Source organism: Somniosus microcephalus, chromosome 30 (genome assembly GCF_052327205.1).
Source record: "Somniosus microcephalus isolate GS21.2 chromosome 30, FLI_Smic_1.0, whole genome shotgun sequence".
In the NCBI taxonomy this organism is placed as follows: domain Eukaryota; kingdom Metazoa; phylum Chordata; class Chondrichthyes; order Squaliformes; family Somniosidae; genus Somniosus; species Somniosus microcephalus.
The window spans coordinates 35742515-35760360 of NC_141016.1; the positions used below are offsets into that span (position 1 = coordinate 35742515).

At 45.3% G+C, this 17846-nt stretch overlaps 1 pseudogene; it reads right to left on the bottom strand.

Annotated features, from left to right (window-relative positions):
* The window catches only part of LOC147098133 (scavenger receptor cysteine-rich domain-containing protein DMBT1-like), a 56773-nt pseudogene that overhangs the window by 18937 nt on the left and 19990 nt on the right, over positions 1 to 17846 (bottom strand).

The following is a 17846-nucleotide window of genomic DNA, read 5'->3' on the forward strand; positions in this document are numbered from 1 at the left end:
TGGTGAGCGATCAGTGTGACCCAGGACACCGGGAGAACTGTGAGGTCCCGGGAAATAATCAGAGGTCCAGCACACTGATATATAACCTGAGGTATTTCAATCACTAGTAATTATATTGCACTCAGTGTATTGAATATTAAAATCACCTCATACTATTTATCGAGCAATATATTAACACTTGGCGTTTTCAATGACAATACAACTGATCTCTACGGGGAATCGCATATAGATTAATATTTTAAACTGGTAGCATTTAGAATGGTTTCAAGTATTATAATTTATTTACAGCACAGGAACAGCCCATTCGGCCCAACAGGTCTCTGCCGGTGTTTATGCTCCATAGGAATACCCCCTCCTTACTTGATCTAACCCCATTAGCAAATCCATCCATTCCTTTGTCTCTCCTGCACTTATCTAGCTTCCTCTTAAATGCATCTATGCTGCTCCCCTCAACTATTCATTCTGGTAGCTAGTTCCACGTTGACACCACTCTCTAAATAAAGAGTTTTCTCCTGAATTACTTACTGACTTCATTAGTGTCAAACTTACATTGATGTCCCCTAGTTTTGGTCATCCAAACTAGTGGAAACATCTTATCTACATCTATCGTATGGAACACCCTCATCATTTTATAATGTTGATTCATATTTTAACTGGTATCATTTATTGTGGTTTCAATACAAATGCAGATTGACCATTCTATAGCAGTGTCGCCACTGTCGTTGTTTGAACGTTTTAGCCAATTCTGCTGAATTCTGGGTAATGCTCTGGAATCACCCGGACAGAGATAAACACCGGAAGACGAGGCAGTCATTGATTACACTTGTGCTGCATTGAAGCCCTTTGGTTCATTACTAACTCACTTGCGAGAAATCGATCGACAAACACTCGCTCAGTGGCAATGGAAACATCTACAGTTGGTGTATTTCAGCTCAATACACTGAGTGGACTCACCCGAGCAGATGACACTGGTGTCATTTCCATGTGAGCAGCGAAACTGATCCCAGGATGAAACCGGACAATCCCACAATCGGGACTCGTTCCCCTGGCAACTGTAGTTCTCCTTCCACACTAGGCCGGTTCCCTCCCCAAAGTGAGCTGCTCCCGGGGTTGCGGTGACTGCCCCGCACTGAAGGTGCTCACAGACCACGCTGGCGTCTTCTAAACCAAAGTAAACATCACACAGCGTCCCCCACTGGTCTCCGTGTAGCACTTCCACCCGGCCGGAGCACCCGGTGTCCCCGGATACCAGTCTGAGATCTCTGTGACCTAAATGTTAATTATAACAATACCAAGTAATATTATTATATTATTAAAAACGAATAACGTGTTAATTATCAGAGTCACAATGGAAAACACTTTAAGGTGGATTCACATCGCATCTGGTTCCAGCTCAACAACAATAACCATTACTACTCCCACCATTACTACTCCCACCATTACTACTTCTATGGAACTTCTGCCACCATTACAACTACTGCTAATCCCACCACTACTGCTAGTATTACTTGTACACTATTACTGCTACTGTTGCTTCTGCTACCATTACTATTAATACTGCTAATGCTCTTACTGCTGCTACAACTATTAGCTTCAGTATCAGTACTGCTGCTGTTCTTACCGCTACTATTACTGCCGCTACTGCTGTTACGACTACCTGTAATATAGGGACAGGAGTCGACTATTCAGCCCCGTGAGTTTGTTCATCCATCATGGCTGATCTGATCTGCACCTCAACTCCACTTTTCCTACTTTGCTCCATATCCCTTGATTCCCTTACTTAAGAAAAATCTATTAATCTCTGTCTTGAAATTCACAACTGCCTTTTGGGGAGGGAATTCCAGATTTATGATTTCTCTCCTGAATAACCGAGCTCCAACCTTAAGAATGTGCTCTTTGTGCTGGATTCCCACACCAGAGGAGATATTTTCTGCATATCTACTCATCGATCCTTTTATCATTTTAACCATCTCAAATACATAACCCCTCAACCTCTAACCTCAAGGGAATACAGACCAGATTTATGAAACTGTCCACATAATTTAAACCTTTTAGCCCTGGTATCGCTCTGGCGAATCTTCGTTGCACCCTCTCCAGGAACACTATATCCTTCCATGACTAAACACAACACTCCAGATGGGGTCTGACTAACAATGAAGCATCACTTCCTCTCAATTGTATTCCTGCCTCCTTGATATGAAGGCTGGCATTTCATTCGTCTTTTTTACTTCTTCTTGCACCTGTGCACTAGCTTTATTGTCTGGGCACCCAAACCCATTTGCTTCCCCACAGCTCCTGTTCTCTCACCATTAAGAATATATTTTGATTGGTCTTTCTTGGATGACTTCACACTTGCCCACATTGAACAGCGCCTGCCACAGACTCGGTCACTCACTTGATCTATTTGTGCCCTGTTGTAACTTTCTGATCCCACCTGTACAACTTGTGCACCTGCTAACTTAGTGTCACCTGCAAGCTTGGTCATACTACTCTCCATTCCTTCATTCAAGTCATCACTAAATATGTAGGTAAAAAGTTAAGGCCCCAGTACATAGAGTCATAGAGTCATAGAGTAATACAGCACGGATAGAGGCCCTTCGGCCCATCATGTCCATGCCGGCCATCAAGCCCTGTCTAATCTAATCCCATATTCCAGCATTTGGCCCGTAGCCTTGTATGCTATGGCATTTCAAATGCTCATCCAAATGCTTCTTAAATGTTGTGAGGGTTTCTGCCTCCACAACCCTTTCAGGCAGTGAGTTCCAGACTCCAACCACCCTCTGGGTGAAAAAGTTCTTTCTCAAATCCCCTCTAAACCTCCCGCCCTTTACCTTGAATCTATGCCCCCTAGTTATTGACCCCTCTACTAAGGGGAAAAGCTCCTCAGCATCCATCCTATCTATGCCCCTCACAATTTTGTACACCTCAATCATGTCCCCCCTCAGCCTCCTCTGCTCCAAGGAAAACAAACCCAATCTGCCCAGTCTCTCTTCATAGCTGAAGCGCTCCAGCCCTGGTAACATCCTGGTGAACCTCCTCTGCACCCTCTCTAACGCGATCACATCTTTCCTGTAGTGTGGCGACCAGAACTGCACACAGTATTCCAGCTGTGGCCTAACCAGTGTTTTATACAGCTCCATCATAACCTCCTTGCTCTTATATTCTATGCCTCGGCTAATGAAGGCAAGTATCCCATATGCCTTTTTTACCACCTTATCCACCTGTTCCGCCGCCTTCAGGGATCTGTGTACCTGCACACCCAGATCCCTCTGACCCTCCGTCTTGCCTAGGGTCTTTCCCTTCATTGTGTATTCCCTTGCCTTGTTAGACCCCCCAAAGTGCATCACCTCGCACTTTTCCGGGTTAAATTCCATTTGCCACTGTTCCGCCCATCTGACCAACCCATCTATATCGTTCTGCAGACTGAGGCTACCCTCCTCGCTATTTACCACCCTACCAATTTTAGTATCATCCGCGAATTTACTGATCATACCCTTTACATTCATATCCAAGTCATTAATGTAGACCACAAACAGCAAGGGACCCAGCACCGATCCCTGTGGTACCCCACTGGCCACAGGTTTCCAGTCACAAAAACAACCTTCGACCATCACCCTCTGCCTTCTGCCACTAAGCCAGTTTTGTATCCAATGTGCCAAGGCACCCTGGATTCCATGGGCTCTTACCTTCTTGACCAGTCTCCTGTGCGGGACTTTATCGAAGGCCTTACTGAAATCCATGTATACCACATCCACTGCGTTACCCTCATCCACACACCTAGTCACCCCCTCAAAAAATTCAATCAAATTAGTCAGACATGATCTTCCCTTGACAAAGCCATGTTGACTATCCCTGATTAATCCTTGCCTCTCCAAGTGGAGACAAATTTTGTCCCTCAGGATTTTTTCCAGTAATTTTCCTACCACTGATGTTAGGCTCACTGGCCTGTAGTTCCCCGGTTTTTCCCTACTACCCTTCTTGAATAATGGTACTACATTAGCGGTTCTCCAGTCCTCTGGCACATCCCCTGTGGCCAGAGAGGTCCTGAATATATGTGTTAGAGCCCCCGCAATCTCCTCCTTTGCCTCACACAGCAGCCTGGGGTACATTTCATCCGGGCCTGGGGATTTATCCATTTTTAGGCCAGCTAAAACCGCCAATACCTCCTCCCTCTCGATGTTAATATGTTCGAGCATATCACAGTCCCCCCGCCCTATTTCTATGTCTACATCGTCCTTCTCCATAGTGAAAACAGATGCAAAAAATTCATTTAGAACCCCTCCTACATCTTCCGGCTCCACACACAGATTGCCACTTTTGTCCCTAATGGGCCCTATTTTTTCCCTAGTTATCCTTTTACCCTTAATATACTTATAAAACATCTTCGGATTTTCCTTTATTTTGCTCGCCAGTGTTATTTCATGGCCCCTCCTTGATCTCCTAATTTCTTTTTTAAGTATCCCCCTGCACTTTTTGTACTCCTCTAGGGCTTCCTCCGTCTTTAGCCTTTTGTATCTACCAAAAGCCCTCCTTTTTTTCCTAATCCATTCCCGTATATCCCCTGACATCCACGGTTCCCTGTGGTTTTTGGAACCACTCTTGACATTTATGGGAACATGTTGCCCTTGTATGATCTCAATCTCCCTTCTGAAAGCCTCCCATTGCTCCGATGCGGATTTTCCTACAAGTAGCTGATCCCAGTCCATTTTGGCCAGATCCTGCCTTATCCTATTAAAATCGGCCTTCCCCCAATTTAGAACCTTTATTTCCGGCCCATCCCTGTCCTTTTCCATGACCACCTTAAATCTTACCATATTATGGTCACTATCACCAAAGTGCTCACCTACTAGCACTTTTTCCACTTGGCCGGCCACATTCCCTAGAATTAGGTCCAGTACCGCCCCCTCTCTTGTAGGACTTTCTACATGCTGGCTCAAAAAGCTCTCCTGGATGCACTTTAAGAATTCTACACCCTCTGAGCCTTTCACACTTTGACTATCCCAGTTAATATTGGGGAAGTTGAAATCCCCCATTATTATTACCCTATTATTTGCACATTTCTCTGAGATTTGCCTACATATCTGTTCCTCTATTTCCCCCTGACTGTTTGGAGGCCTATAGTACACTCCCAGCAAAGTGCTTGCCCCCTTTTTGTTTTTAAGCTCCACCCATATGGCCTCATTAGAGGACCCTGCTAATATATCATCCCTCCTTACTGCAGTAATTGACTCCTTAATTAATATTGCGACACCCCCTCCTCTTATACCTCCCCCTCTGTCTCGCCTGAAGATTCTGTACCCCGGAATATTGAGCTGCCAGTCTTGCCCCTCCCTCAACCATGTCTCCGTGATAGCAACAATATCATACTCCCATGTGTTTATCAACACCTTCAGTTCATCCACCTTATTTGCAAGACTCCTTGCATTAAAATAGATGCCATCCAGCCTTGCCCTTATATATTTGCCCTGTCTACCAAGCTGACTTGTTTTTTCCTCCATAATTGGCAGCACATCCCCCCCTATTTCAGCTTCCCTCTGTATCCCATCCCCCTGCCAAGTTACAGTTCCGTAAAGAGCAAAACTTGTCTTAACCCGCTAATCAGAGCTACTCCCTTTATCCGTAATCCCTGTGTCCTACCTCTAAAACAATTTCCAACCCAAAAGAACATAAGAATTATGAGCAGGAGTAGGCCATACGGCCCCTCGAGCCAGTTCCGCCATTCAATAAGATCATGGCTGATCATCCACCTCAACGTCACTTTCTTGTTCTATCTCCATATCCCTTTATACATCTAGATTCCAAAATTCTATCTCTCTCAGCCTTGAATATGCTCTTTAGGGAAGAGAATTCTAAATATTCATTACCTTCTGAGTGAAGAAATTCCTCCTCATCTCAGTCTTAAAATACCGACCTCTTATCCTGAGACTATGCCCTCTCGTTCTAGATTCTCCATACAGGTGCAACAATGTCTCAGCATCTATCCTGTCATACCCCTCAGTACTTTATATATTTCAATGAGATCACTTCTCAATCTTCTAAACTCCAGAGACTATAGACCCAATCTAATCAATCTCTCCTCATAGGACAACCCACTCTTCCCAGGAATCAAACTAGTGAATCTTCGTTGCACCACCTCTAAGGCAAGTATATCCTTCCATGGCTATGGAGATCAAAACTGTGCACAGTACTCCACGCCTGATCTCACCAAAGCCCTGTATAATTGCAGCAAGACTTCCTTAAATGTGTACTCTAACCCTATAGCGATGAAGCTATTTGTTTTCCTAATTGCTTGCTGTACCTGCATGCTAACGCACTGTGGGTCTTGCACTAGGACACATAAATCTCACTGAACAATATTCTGTTTTTTTATTCTTCCTACCAAAGTGAATTGCCTCTGATTTCCGCACATTATACCACATCTGCCACTTTGTTGCCCACTCACTTAACCAGTCTATGTCCCTTTGCACGCTCTATGCGTCCTCCTCACAGTTTACTTTCCCACCTAGCTATCTATCATCAGCAAACTTGGACACATTGCACTCGGTCCCTTCATCCAAGTCATTAATACAGATTGTGAATAGCTGAGGCACAAACATTAATCCTAGCGGCACCCCACTAGTTACAAACTCCCAATCTGAAAATAACCAATTTTTCCCTACTCTCTGTTTTCTGTCTGTTAATCAATCCTTTATCCATTCTAATTCATTACAACTTCATCTTCAATATCGGACACATTTATTTATGCGAATAATCTCTTGTCCGAAGCCTTATCTAATGTTTTCTGGAAGACCATATAGGAACATCCAAAGCTGTCCTCCTTCTCAGGGACCTCCTCAAAAAAATCCACTACACCTCACCTACATTTATATAAACATAGAATGATACAGTACTGAATGACATCATTCGGCCATCGTGCCTGTGCCACCTCTTTGAAAGATAGAGCCATTTCGAACCACTCCCCAGCTCTTTCTCCATAGCCCTGCACATTTTTCCACTTCAATTATTTACCCAATGCCCTTTTGGAAGATATTATGGACTCTTCCTCCACCACCCTTTCCAGCAGTGCATTCCACATCTAAACAACTCGCTGCAGAAACAGTTTTTCTGATGTCGGCTCTGATTATTTTGCCAATTAACTTAATTCTGTGTCCTATAGTCACCAAATCTCTTGCCACTGGAAAAAGGTTACGTTTATTTACTTCATCAATACCTTCATAATTGTGAACACCTCTATGAAATCTCCCTTAATCTTCACTGCTCTAAGGAGAACACCTTCAATTTCTCTAGTCTCTGCCAGTAACTGAAGTCTTTCGCCCTAGTACCATTGAGGTCAATCTCCTCTCCACACTCTCTAAGGCCTCGACATAATAACTAAAATGTGGTGCTCAGAATTGGCCAAAATACTCCAGCTGGGGCCTATTCAGTTTTTTTTTATAAAGGATTAGCATAATGTCATTGCCTCTACTTTTAATCCCAGGGATCCCCGCTGCCTTCTTAACAACATTCTCAACTTGATCTGCCACCTTAAATTTCTTGCGTGCATAAACCCCTAGGTCTTTCTCTTTCTGCATCACCTTTACAATTGAACCATTTTGTTTATATTGCCTCTCCTCATTATTCCTACTAAAATGAATAATTTCACAGTGCTCTGCGGTACATTTCATCTGCCATGTGTCTACCCATTTCACCAGTCTGTCTATGTCCTCCTGAAATCTGTTGCTCTCGCTCTCACTGGTTACTGCATTTCCAAGTATTATATCATCTACAAGCTTTGAAATTATGCCCTCTATACACAATCGAGGTCATTAATATATTTCAAAAAGAGCAGTTGTCCCAAACCGACCCGTGGGGGACACCACTGCACACTTCCCTCCAGTATGAAAAACATTCATTTAACACCACTCTCTGTTTTTGTCCATTAGCCAATTTCATATCCACGCATCCACTACCCCTTTAATTCCTTGGGCTTCAATTTTGCGAACAAGTCTATTTAATTTTTATGTGGTATTTTATGAAACGCCTATAGAATGTCCATATACAAAACAACAACCAGAATACCATCATCAACTCTCTCCAGTAATTCATCAAAGATTTCAATCTGGTTAGTCAAATACGATTTTACTTTAACAACATTCGATGGAATCTGGAAGAGTACCCATGGATTGGAGGGTAACTAATGTTAGCCCACTATTCAGAAACGGTGGTAGAGAGAAAACGGGGAATTACAGACCAGTAAGCCTGACATCCGTAGTGGGGAAAATGCTAGAGTACATGTTAAAGATGTAATAACAGTGCACTTGGAAAACAGTGACAGGATCGCGCAAAGTCAACATGGATTTACAAAAGGTAAATCGTGCTTGACTAGTCTACTGGAATTTTTTGAGGATGTAACTGGTAAAATAGATAAGGGAGAACCAGTGGATGTGGTGTATTTGGACTTTCAAAAGGCTTTCGATAAGGTCCCGCATAAGAGATTAGCGTGTAAAGTTAAGGCACATGGGATTGGGGGAAAGGTATTGACTTGGATAGAGAACTGGTTGGCAGACAGAAAGCAAACATTTGTAAAAAACGGGTCTTATTCCGAGTGGCAGGCAGTGACTGGTGGGATACCGTAGGATCGGTCCTTGGACCCCAGCTATTCATAACATATATTAATGATCTAGACAAGGGAACTAGATGTAATATCCTCAAGTTTGCAGACGACACAAAGCTTGGTGGGCGTGTGTCCTGTGAAGAGGAAGCCGAGGAACGCCAGGATGATTTGGACAGGTTGTGTGATTGGGCAGCATCATGGCAGATGCAATATAACGTGGATAAATGCGAGGTTATCCACTTTTGTGTCAAAAACAGGAAGGCAGATTATTATCTGAATGGCAATGGATTGGGAGAGGGGGAAGTGTAACGAGTCCTGGGTGTCCTTGTGCACCAGTCTCTGAAGGGAAGCATGCAGGTGCAGCAGGCGGTTAAGAAGGCAAATGGTATGTTGGCCTTCGTAGCGAGAGGGTTTGAGTACAGGAACAAGGATGTCTTGCTTCAGTTGTACAGGGCCTTGGTGAGACCACACAACTTGAGTATTGTGTGCAGTTTTGGTCGCCTTATCTCAGGAAGGATCTTCTTGCCATGCAAGGTGTTCAGCAAAGATTCACCAGGCTGATACCTGCGATGGCAGGAATGACTTTGAGGAGAGATTGGGTCGATTGGGCTTATACTCGCTGGAGTTTAGAAGAATGAGGGGGGACCTCATTGAAACTTATAAAATTCTGACAGGACTGGACAGACGAGCTGCAGGAAGGATGTTCCCGATGGTCGGGGAGTCCAGAACCAGGGGTCACAGTCTAAAGAAAAGGGGTAAGCCATTTAGTACAGAAATGAGGAGGAATTTATTTACCCTGAAAGTTGTGAACCTGTGGAATTCTCCTCCACAGAAGGCGGTGGAGGCCAATTCATTAAATATATTCAAGAAGGAGTTGGATATATATCTTAAGGCTAAAGGGATCAAGGGATATGGGGAGAAAGCAGGGACAGGGTACTGAATTTGGATGATCAGCCATGATCGCATTGAATGACGGAGCAAGCTCGAGGGGCCGAATGACCTACTCCTGCTCCTATCTTCTATGTTTCTATGTTAACAAATCCATACAGACTTTCATTCATTAACTCATATTTTCCCCAGTGCAAATTCACTGTGTTGTGGATTATTGTCTCTAAAACACTCCCCTCCACCAGCATTAGGTTGACTGGCTTGAGTTGTCGCGCTTATCCCTCAGTCCTTTTTGAAGAGGAGTATAGTATTTTCTATCGTCCAGTCCTCTGACCCCACTCTCATATCTAAGCAGGATTGGAAGATTGGGGTCGGAGCTTCCTCAATTTCCAGCCTTACATCACATTCAGGCCCGGTGACTTATCTACTTTGAGCACTGCCAACATTTTAATGCATCCTCTTTATTTTTATCCTATTCAATTGCTCTAGTACCTCCTCCTTCACTGTGACATTGGTGGCATCCTCTTATTTAGTGAAGCCAGATGCAAGCTACTCAGTTATTACCTAAGCCATGCCCTCTGCCTCTACAAGAAGATTTTATTTTGATGCGTAATTGGGCCCATGCTTCATTTGAATACTATTTTACTATTTATATGTTTAGAAAATTCTTTTATGTTAACTTGTATGTTACCCACTAATCTATACTGATGTGCTCACTTTGACTCCCTAAGTTCCTTTTTCAGTTCTCCCTGTACTTTTTGTATTCAGCTTTGCTCTCTACTAAATTATGAACCTGTCAGTTATCACAAGCCTCCTTTTTCTGTTTCATTGTAATCTCTATCGTTAGTCATCCAGGGAACTCTAGTCTTGGATGCCCTTCCTTTTTCCCTCATAGGCACGTGTCTAGTCTGTACTCGAACTACCTCCTCTGTGGAGGCCTGCCAGGGCTCATTTACTGTTTAACCGAACAATCATTCTAATCCTGCTGGCTCGGATCACTTTCGCTCCCGGCATCCTGGAGCTTCCCAAATGCCTCATAATGACGGTCTCCACTCGCCATATTGATCCGTGTCCTCTTTCTCTCCCATTGGATAAACACCATCCAGTCCTGGGTCATTGTTAGTTTTGAGCACCTATGCTTTTCTCAAAGCTGCGGGTTGTTTGCCGAAATAGGTAAATAATTGCATTGTTACTGAACAATTACTGGGGCTTGGGGAGGTCATCGTTTAGTGTCTCATCTACTTTATAATCACCAATCCATCCTTTTGACCATATTAGCGTCTTCTCAGCCTTTATGTTACATTTCTGAACTTCTCATTGTTATCTTTTGTGGATCTGCGCCGCTCAATTCCATGTTCCTGATAATCTCTGTGCCCGCCTTTTTACAAAGTTTTGAATTACGTTAGATTCTTTTTTTCACAATTATTGGAGGTGAAATTGTTCTTGGGTGGAAGCACAAAACGGGCCACTTCATTGGAAAATAACATTGGGCGGAGTGTAAAGCGGGGCACGGTCGCTCTTGCGCATTTTAGGCTCCTGCCTCAGATCAATTTCTACCTTTCTTTGTCTATTTCACTTCTGAATCACTGGTTGTTGTATTTATCATCATCATTGTTCATGGTTCTATTTCTTCTGAACCTAGGTTTGTGTTTACTCTATGACCAGCATCATTTACCTAAAGGTGCTGTAATTGCCCACGTGTTGCTGCCCAACTCCGCGACCTCAAAATAATTTGAATAAACCCCTTCGTAGGTCCTTTGCAGTGAATCAGTTTAATCAACATTCCATGTTCCTGGCCTTACGTAGTTCAAAATCGCAGGTAACAATCCACTTGATTATATTATGGCGCGCTCCCCCAGGCCGCCGCGCATCCATTTTGCATGCCTTGTGGCAGGTTCTCTTGAATTACCACGTCAAGCTGCACGCACACATTCCTTGCTTCTCTGAAGCTTTGGGCCTTATATTTATCATCAGTTTCACCTGTGGCTCAGTTGGTAGCACACTCGCCTCTGAGTCGGAGGTTGTGGGTTCGTAGTCCCACTCCAGGGACATGAGCACATACAGCTAGGCTGACACTCCAATGAAGTGCTGAGCGAGAGCTGCACTGCCGGTGGTGCAGCTCTCTTGTGGATGAGATGTTAAACCGAGACACCGTCTGGTCAGGTGGATGTAAAAGATCGCCTGACACTATTTCGAAGAAGAGCAGGGGAGTTATCCCCGGTGTCCTGGCCAACATTTATCCCTCAACTAACATAACAAAAGTAGATTATCTGGTCATTATCACATTGCTGTTCGTGGTCATCGTTGGGCGCAAACTGGCTGCCGCGTTTCCCACATTACAACAGTTACTCCACCTTGAAATGTAAAGCGCTTTGGAGCGTCCAGTGGTCGTGAAAGACGCTACATAAATCCAGGAATTTCTTTCTTTTTATCAAGTCCAACTCCCAACAGGTGGAGTATTGTCAGTTTGTATTAGGCTGACTGAAACCCGGTTGAAATAACATTCTTTTTTTCACACACACTTCTCTATTCTAATTTCAGTGATTTAGGGGAATATTGACTTGGCTTGATGATATAAATCTGTGATAGTGAATCTGCAGCTCATTTTACATCTCCCCTTATTTTTATATCCATTGATGTCTATAGAAATAAAAATCCGGAGACACGTAAAATGGGGAGCATAATTGCTGTTGCCGATTTCACATTATTGCACAAATGTAAACATTGGATCTGCAAACTTGGAATTAATTCGTCAGAGGTGGTTCAGTTTGTTTCTGTCCCATGAACAATATCTGCAATTGATGAAGCACATGCTCAGATTTAAACCAAGAAAGATCACCATGGAGTCATTTTAACTTTGGGCGATGGCGTGATCCGGGCAACATGGAACTGAAAGGCAAATATTCACTTCGCCTGATTTTCCTTTTGTACTGAAGTCAATGAAATGTGAAATCGGCCGATGTATATAATGAACGGCCAATTCCAAACTGCTCATTTCCTGGGATGTGAGGTTGTCTATAACTGATTAAACAATTATTAATTCAGCCCCTTTAGACATCGGAGAGAAACTCTACAGAATAATTAAATGATGCAAGTTTTTTATTGCTCTATTAACCGATTGTGACGGGATGATTCAATATAATTACAAAGTTATAAATTATTTACAGCACAGAAACAGGCCAGTCGGCCCAACAGGCCCATACCAGTGTTTATGCTCCACAATAGGCTCCTCCCACCACTCCTCACCTCACCCCATCAACATATCCTTCTATTCCTTTCTCCCTCCTGCGCTTATGTAGCTTCTGCTTGAATGAATCTATGATATTCACCTCAAGTACTCCCTGTGGTAACGAGTTCCAAATACTCACCACTCTCTGGGTAAATAAGTTTTTTCTCAATTCCCTTTTGGATTTATTAGTGACTATCTTGTTTTTATGGCCTCTAGTTCTGGTCTTAGTCATAAAGTGGAATCACCTTCTCTACCTCTACCCTATCAAACATTTTCATAATCTTGAAGACCTCTATCAGGTCACCCCTCAGTCTTCTCTTGTCTACAGAAAAGAGCGCCAGTCTATTCAATCTTTCTTGATAGATATAACCTCTCAGTTCTGGGATCAATCTAGTATATCTTGTTTACACCTTCTCCAGTGCCTCTATATCCTTTTTATAATATGGAGATCAGAAATGTTCTCAGTACTCCAAGTGTGGTCTCACAAAAGTTCTATACAACATTAAGATAACGCATAATTTTGTGTCCTCTGCAAATTTAAAATTGTGCTCCCGATTCCAAATCATTAATGTAAATGGTGAACAACTGAAGTCGCAGCACCGCTCCTTGTGGAACGCCTCTTCCCACCATTTGCCAAACTGAGTAACTACAGTTAACCCCTACTCTGTTTTCTCTTCTATAGCCAGCTAGCTATCCATATATACTTAAAAATCAAGCGCTTCAGTGGTTGTGTTTTGCTTTTCCGGGTTATACATTGACTGTTAAATTAACTAAATAATGAAACTCTGCTGTGTTTAATATTCCTTTCTTGAGGTATAACAACAGTATCAATTGTTGAAAAATATTTTTTAGTGGAATTTGAGATGGGATTAAATATAATAAATTAATCAATCGTTGCTGGATTCTACTGCTGCTTTTACTGGAAGTGAATTGGGTATTAAAAATAATAACATATTTGAACATTGCTGATTATCCCTGCTCTTTCTAACGGTGCAGTTTTTCCGTAATTCCTTGGCAGAATGTTTATTATGTAGAGGAACCCTACAGTGATTATATGTAATGGTTCAAATATTGTCAGGTTCATAATGTTGGGCATTGGTCGCTGTTCCTGTCACAGAAAGCAGTATCTGGGCTGTGGAAAACTTGTAATCTTTGGGCTTCAGGAGGTGAGTAGTGTTCACTGGTTCAGCTGTTTCAGAATTAGAAAGGAACAGAGCCGCTGTAATGTCTTAGATTGTTGCAGGAAATAGTTAATAAAAAGAGAGCAAATGTAATCAAAAGTAAACTTACGTCTGCCTCTGGAGTATTTGGATTGACCGGAGGACACTGTTGTGATGTTGAAATTCCGGAAGGTTCAAAAATCATTGCAATCAGGTCGTTCCCCAGGTGTGCAAATATCCAACTCGCTGGGTAATCTCTGTATTATCCGGTGAAAATTATAGGGGAAGAAATTCTATACCTTATCACCTCCTGCTAGAGCATTATCACTGGGGTGAGCCACGGCGATTCCAGCGCCGTGGGGCAAATCTCGCCATCAACACACCCGCCACCCCCTCCCCCCACAACGGCGCCGATACTTTGGGCAGTGTGTGAAGATTATGGAATCGATGGCGCTCTGTTGCATTTGTTGATGCATTTGTTCACTCTGACCATCCGAGTGAGGTAGTTAAATTTCTTCCTCCACTGTGTGTCGATCCTGGGGACCACAGTACTGCCCAAGGTGTATTCCGCTACCTCCCTCCACATGGTATGCAAGACCTGTGATGAGGTCCTCCTGCCACTTTCTGGGTAGAGCACCAGCCTCCGTCTCTCCACAGCAAAAAGCAATGCCTCCAATTCTTCATCGGAGAAACTGCGGCTCTCTCCCTGGGACATGTATCTGACATGAGCACACCTGGTTCAGTCCTTTGGCTACTTCTCCTTGTTCTGTTTCTGCTTGCTGAGGCAGCTGCACAGCCAGCAATGCTGAGAATGAGGTGCTGCAGCAACAATGAACCTCCCCTTTAAGAAGTGAAAATAGCCTGTGACAATGATGATTTGCGATTAGACTACAGTCAGTATTGGTAAACCCTTTGAGTGTCCTCTTTTGATTGGGTGCTTAAACAAATTGACTCTAAATTAATAAAGCTTTAAATAACACGGCGCCAGGGACCCGGGTTAGAATCTGGCCTCGGGCGACTGTCTGTGTGGAGTTTGCACATTCTCCCCGTGTTTGCGTGGGTTTCCTCCGGGTGCTCCGGTTTCCTCCCACAGTCCAAAGATGTGCGGGTTAGGTTGATTGGCTATGATAAATTGACCCTTAGTGTTAGGGGGGTTAAATACGTGGGGTTACGGGGATAGGCTGGGATATGTGTTGGTGCAGGGGTTACGGGGATCGGGTGGGATATGTGTCGGTGCAGGCTCGATGGGCCGAAATGGCCTCTATCTGCACTGTGGGGTTTCTGTGATTCTGTGATTCTGTGAAAACTTAACAAATCAAAATAAAATTTGGTTCTTCAAATTGATAATGCACTCCAGTCCCCGCACCGCCCACCGGTCGCGAAAAGCCTCAAGCGTGCCGGTGGACACTGTGTGCTCCATCTCCAGGGCCACCCGGGCGCGAACATGGATGCGGAAGAGTGGCAGGCAATTGGGCCGAACAATCCCCTTGACCACCCGCTGCCTGCACCAATTGATGGCTTTTTTGGCCAGGCCCAGGAGCAGTCCTGTGAGGAGGTCCTCTGACCTGCCCACTCCCCTCCAAACAGGTTACCAAAGATCAAGAGCGTGGGACTGAAGTGCAGCCAAAAATCGAGGAGCAGCCTCTTCAAGTAGTGAAAGAGGGGCTGAAACCTCTCACATTCTGCACAGACATGAAACACGGACTCCTCCAGGCTGCAGAAAATGCAGGCAGCCTGGGAGTCCATGAACCTATTTAAAACCATATTGCACGGGACTGCTTCGTGCAACATCCTCCAGGCCAAGTCCCCGATTGAACAAGGGAGGACTCCCGCATACAGAGCGCTCCATTGGGTGCCTCAGCCTCCGCTGGATGGCAAGATGGCACACCAAGGCGTGTCCGGACGGCAGGCAAAGATGGCAAAGTGGAGAGTGTGCAGGAGCAGCCCATACAGGGAACACCTCCGTGCGGAATGAAAAGGCACGGAGGATATTTCCTCGAGACGGCTCAAGTTGTGAGGCGCCGGTTCCCAAGGGGACTTTCACGGCCAGGCGCCAATGAGGAATTCCATCTGAATGTGGGAAAGCTTGGACGGGATTGCCCCATGTGCTAGAGCCACCTCGATACACCCAGTGGAGCCGGGGCCCAGTGCCACTTTCACCGACTCGATGGCTTTGACTGTGAGCCAGACGTTGGCCCAAGACAGGCACAGCGCCAGCTCCTGTGGCGCCATTAGCCTGCTCCTCCGCCATCGAGCAGGTCCCCGACTCTAGTCACATTTCCAGGCACAGCCCACCCTTTGAGTGTACTCTTTTGGATTAGGTGCTTAAACAAATAAACTGTAACTAATAAAATTTTAAATGAATCTTAACAACTTAAATTAAAATTGTGTTGTCCGGTTTGGTAACACACTCCAGTCTTTGCAGCGCCCACCGGTCACGGATGTACTCAAGCGTGCCGATGGACACCGCGTGCTCCATCTCCAGGGCCACCCAGGCGCAAACATGGCCGTGGAAGAGAGGCAGGCAATCTGGCTGAAAGACCCCCTCGACCGCCCGCTGCCTGGACCAAATGATGGCTTTTTTAGCCAGGCCCAGGAACAGTCCCACGAGGAGGTCCTCCAACCTGCCCGCTCCCCTCTGCACCGGGTGACAGTAGATCAAGAGCGTGGGACTGAAGTGCAGCCAAAAATCGAGGAGCAGCCCCTTCAAGTAGGGAAAGACGGGCTGCAACATCTCAAATTCTGCATAGACATAAAACACGGATTCTTCCAGGCCGCAGAAAATGCAGGCAGCCTGGGAGTCCATGAACCTATTGAAAACCATATTGCACGGGACTGCTCCGTGCAACACCCCCCAGGCCAAGTCCCCGATTGAACAAGGGAGGACTCCCGCATAGAGAGCCCTCCATTTGGGGCCTCCGCCTCCGCCGGACTGCAAGATGGCATGACAAGGCGTGTCCATACGGTAGGCGAAGATGGCAAAGTGGAGAGTGTGCAGGGGCAGCCCATACAGGAAACACCTCCGTGCAGAATGAAAAGGCACGGAGGGTATTTCCTCGTGATGGCTCAAGTTGTGAGGCGGCCGGTTCCTGAGGGGAGATTCAGGGCCGGGCGCCGATGAGGAATTCTGTCCAAACGGGGGAAAGCTCGGACGGGATCACCCCACGTGCTTGAGCCAACTCGATACACCTAGTGGAGCCGGGGCCCAGTGCCACTTTCACCGACTCGATGGCTTTGACCACGAGCCGGCTGTTGGCCCAAGACAGGTGCCGCGTCAGCTCCTCCAGCGCCATCCAGCCTGCTCCTCTGCCATCGAGCAGGTCCCCGACTCTAGTCACCTTGCCAGTCACAGCCCACTCTTTGAGTGTACTCTTTTGATTGGACCAAAAACAAATTACCTGTAAATTAATCAAACTTTAAATAAACCTTAACAAACCAAATTAAAATTGTGTTGTCCGAATATAATATGCACTCCAGTCCCCATGGTGCCCACCGGTCGCGGATGTACTCAAGCTTGCCGGCGGACACCGCGTGCTCCATATCCAAGGCCACCTTGGCGCGAACATGGCCACGGAAGAGAGGCAGGCAATCGGGCTGATCAACCCCCTCGACCGGCCGCTGCCTGGACCAATTGATGGCTTTTTTAGCCAGGCCCAGGAGCAGACCCACGAGGAGGTCCTCCAACCTGCCCGCTCCACTTCGCACCAGCTGACCGTAGATCAAGAACGTGGGACAGAAGTGCAAACAAAAATCGAGGAGCAGCCCCTTCAGGTAATGAAAGAGGGGCTGCAACCTCTCACATTCTGTGTAAACATGAAATATTGACTCATCCAGGCTGCAGAAAATGCAGGCAGCCTGGGAGTCCGTGAACCTATTTAAAACCAAATTGCAGGGGACTGCTCCGTGCAACACCCTCCAGGCCAAGTCCCTGATAGAACAAGGGAGGACTCCCGCGTAGAGAGCCCTCCATTGGGGA